Here is a 4,667-nt window from a genome sequence, read left to right on the forward strand (position 1 = left end):
GAAGAGACTTCTATTAATCTACTGATTCTGTTCTTTGGACCTGACACCAAGCTGGCCGAGCCCTCACCGGTTTGTCTAGAAGTCGCTGATCCACCACTGAGGGACACGGGCCAAATTACGCAACACACAGGAAAAGAGGTGGGGGATGGCAGGTCATCTGGCCAAGGGCAGACACTCGCGGCTTCAAAACTCCTCGTGAAAGGGGTAATCCCCGTGGGAGGCACAGCTCACCAAGGCACAAGCCCTCCAGTCCCTGTTGTAGTTGAGCAAGGTGGTCATATCCTCCTTGTTCAGTTCAAAGTCAAAGACCTGGAAGTTCTCAGCAATGCGTTCAGGAGTCACCGACTTGGGGATCATGATCAGGTTCCTCTGCATGGGGAATCAGATCAGCAACTGGGCTGTGGTTTTATTGTGCTTGTCTGCAATCACTCTGATCCTTGGGTCCTCCAGTATGGTAGGGTCCTCGGGCTTGGCCCAGGGCCTGTTGGGAGAGCCGAGAGGACTATAGGCAGTCACCACAATGCTTTTGGAGTTGCAGTACTGGATTAACTTCTGAATGAGGTATGGGTGGCACTCGATCTGGTTAAACGCTGGCTTGTATTTTAAGCCGGTTTGTTTAAGAATCTTCTCCACTTTGAGATGGTTGAAGGAGGGACTCCAATAACTCATCAGCCCTTCGTCCACCGGCTCTTCCATGGCCGTCCAGGTATCCATGAAATCTTTCTCACTGGGAATCACATTGATGTCCTCATCCAACAGGAAAAAGTCTTTCATAGGCTTGAAGCCCATGGGCCAGTGGATGAGGTAGAGGTCCAGGTAATTCAGCTTCAGGTCACTGAGCGCCTTCTGGCAGGCTTCTTTCACCAGATCCTTGTTGTGCTTTGTGCACCACAGCTTGCTAACAATGAAGAGGTCCTCAAGTTTCACAGTCTTCTCCTGCAGCTTCGTGTGGAGGGCCAAACCCACCTCATTCTCATTCTGCTACATGTGGGCACAGTCAATGTGACAGTACCCAGAGTCAATCGTCACCTTCACAACCTCTGTCACTTTGCCTGGAGGGGACTTCCAGGTGCCCAGCCCCAAGATGGGCATCTTGGCACCGGTGTAGAGCACGATGTGGTTGGCCATGACTGCTGAGCTGCACTGACAGGGATCAGAGGACCATGGTAGATATTTTTCTAGTCTACTTTTTTTCACTGAAGATATAATGACTTAAATATTACCAATGTATGGGAGGATTTCAATTCTGTTGCTTCTGAGACCTTTCCCCTTTTTCCAAGGGATGATCAATACCCAAAGTTTTAGGGACCTGGTATCAGAATAGACGAACTGTACGAAAAACATCTTCATGACCCAGATAATCATGATGGTGTGATCACTGACCTAGAGCCAGACATCCTGGAATGTGAAGTCAAGTGGGACTTAGAAAGCATCACTACGAACAAAGCTAGTGGAGGTGATGGAATTCCAGTTGAGCTATTCCAAATCCTGAAAGATGATGCTGTGAAAGTGCTGCACTCAATATGCCAGCAAATTTGGAAAACCCAGCAGTGGCCACAGGACTGGAAAAGGTCAGTTTTCATACCAATCCCAAAGAAAGGCAATGCCAAAGAATGCTCAAACTACCGCACAATTGCACTCATCTCACACGCTAGTAAAGTAATGCTCAAAATTCTCCAAGCCAGGCTTCAGCAATATGTGAACTGTGAACTTCCTGATGTTCAAGCTGGTTTTAGAAAAGGCAGAGGAACCAGAGATCAAATTGCCAACATTCAATGGATCATCAAAAAAGCAAGAGATTTCCAGAAAAACATCCATTTCTGCTTTATTGACTATGCCAAAGCCTTTGACTGTGTGGATCACAATAAACTGTGGGAAATTCTTCAAGAGATGGGAATACCAGAACACCTGACCTGCCTCTTGAGAAATCTGTATGCAGGTCAGGAAGCAACAGTTAGAACTGGACCTGGAACAACAGACTGGTTCCAAATAGGAAAAGGAGTTCGTCAAGGCTGTATATTGTCACCCTGTTTATTTAACTTATACGCAGAGTACATCATGAGACACTCTGGACTGGAAGAAGCACAAGCTGGAATCAAGATTGCTGGGAGAAATATCAATCACCTCAGATATGCAGATGACACCACCCTTATGGCAGAAAGTGAAGAGGAACTCAAAAGCCTCTTGATAAAAGTGAAAGTGGAGAGTGAAAAAGTTGGCTGAAAGCTCAACATTCAGAAAACGAAGATCATGGCATCCGGTCCCATCACTTCATGGGAAATAGATGGGGAAACAGTGGAAACAGTGTCAGACTTTATTTTTGGGGGCTCCTAAATCACTGCAGATGGTGACTGCAGCCATGAAATTAAGACACTTACTCCTTAGAAGGAAAGTTATGACCAACCTAGACAGCATATTCAAAAGCAGAGACATTACTTTGCCAAGAAAGTTCCGGCTAGTCAAGGCTATGGTTTTTCCTGTGGTCATGTATGGATGTAAGAGTTGGACTGTGAAGAAGGCTGAGCGCCGAAGAATTGATGCTTTTGAACTGTGGTGTTGGAGAAGACTCTTGAGAGTCCCTTGGACTGCAAGGAGATCCAACCAGTCCATTCTGAAGGAGATCAGCCCTGGGATTTCTTTGGAAGGAATGATGCTAAAGCTGAAACTCCAGTCCTTTGGCCACCTCATGCGAAGAGTTGACTCATTGGAAAAGACTCTGATGCTGGGAGGGATTGGGGGCAGGAGGAGAAGGGGACGACAGAGGATGAGATGGCTGGATGGCATCACTGACTCGATGGACGTGAGTCTGAGTGAACTCCGGGAGTTGGTGATGGACAGGGAGGCCTGGTGTGCTGTGATTCATGGGGTCGCAAAGAGTCGGACATGACTGAGCGACTGATCTGATCTGATCTGATCAGCATATGTCTGTAAGATATGTGTCTATAGTTATATATTTATAGCTGTGGCTTAATTTTTTGTTCATCACTTTCATTTCAACTTATTTTTTTCACTTTTGCTTTATGCGGATTTTACCTCAACCTATTGAGAGATCTCTTATCCATTTAAATATATGTTTGTAAAAATGTATTCATCATTTCTAGATGTTTAATCATGCATCATTTTTCACAATATCAAAGCAGCCATGTTGCTAGAACAATTTTAAATAACAATTTTAAAGATAACATTTTCAATTGTTTACCTTGAATATAATATTCATTATTTTTTAATGAGTCTGGAAAATAAAAATTAGTCAGAACTTATCATACTTACAGTTATAGATTCCTCTCCCCAAAGCCCTGATGAAATCACTGTATATAAAATAATTAATTATATATATATTCCTCTTCATCAATTAACTTATTTCTGTAGACATTTTGAAGATAAAATGAAGAAAAAATCCTGTCTTGAGTGTGCAGATGTTTTGTTGTTTTCCTAACATTCATTAAGTTGTATTTTTCAACATTTCTTGCGATAGCTTGCTATTTTTAGACAAAAAAATATAAGCAATAAATTTCTGAGCAATGTATTAAAGAAAATGAATGCTTAAGTAACATTTGATACTGAGAACTGGAAAATGAGTTGATCAAAATCACACTGGTTAGCCTGGAAAGTGAGTTTTTAACAGAAAGCAAATTTGGCAGTGCCAACTCTGAACTATTCATTGCTTATGACATGATTTGACATTATAATCATTCACCTTATGCTCTTTGTACTAATTCTTCATATAAAGTAAGCAAACTTGTCTTTATAGTTTGGCTTCCCATTTGATTTCCTACAGAGATTATAAGTTGGTCAAGGAAACTATAAATCTTGTCTGCTTAGCAGTGATATTTCTTTCTGTATGTTGTTAAATTAGCATTCAGTTCTGCACTAGCTTCTGTGAGCTTGGCTGACCTGAGACTATCTGGGAAAGATTGAAAAGCTAAAAATGAAACCTGAAATATTATGAACACAAGGATTCTGGGATGCTATATACATTACCAATGAATCAGTTATCCCTTAAATAGTTCCTGTGTTTTAGTCATGTAGACAGTCATTTATTTCTGTCATTATTCATTCAATCATGCATTTATCCATGCACCCATCCATGCATCCCCCCATCCATTTAACTATTCACTGAACCAGCACTTATTGAATATCTATATATCTAGTTCTGTGGTACCTGGTAGTAATAAAGAGAAAATTATTTCCAGCAATCTTTCTTTAGAAGGGAGGCAGATAGGTGAAACAGAAACATAACCACATATTACAAACATAAAAATATAAAAATAGGTATTACTCAGTATGATCAAAAGAAAAAGTGAGTTTACCCTGGAGAACAAAAAAAAGGAAACGAATATTTGTAACTCCTAATATCATCACTTTCCTTCAATTTCTCTGAAATTATGCCTTTAGTTATGAGAGGATATAAATTGATCCTGGATATATTTCTGACTATGTGTAAACATGTAAGTAAGTAAAAATTAAGTGAATAAAAATAAGCAAAATGTATGAAGTCACATCATAAGAGCCATCATTGGAAATATTTCCTCATTTAATAAGTGTAGGCTGAACACCAATATGTACAATTATGTACAAGGCATACTTAATCACTGAATCATGTGACTAAAAATAATGCATCAATATCGAACTTGGCCTTTTATATTTTTAGAATATGTTCTGGATTA

General features: G+C 40.7%; 1 pseudogene; it reads right to left on the minus strand.

Moving 5' to 3' along the window:
- Positions 1-183: 183 nt before the first annotated feature.
- LOC104998500 lies at positions 184-1,128 on the minus strand (annotated as a pseudogene).
- Positions 1,129-4,667: the final 3,539 nt, after the last annotated feature.

The sequence above is a fragment of the Bison bison genome, unplaced genomic scaffold, assembly GCF_000754665.1.
Source record: "Bison bison bison isolate TAMUID 2011002044 unplaced genomic scaffold, Bison_UMD1.0 scf7180017864330, whole genome shotgun sequence".
Lineage (NCBI taxonomy): Eukaryota > Metazoa > Chordata > Mammalia > Artiodactyla > Bovidae > Bison > Bison bison.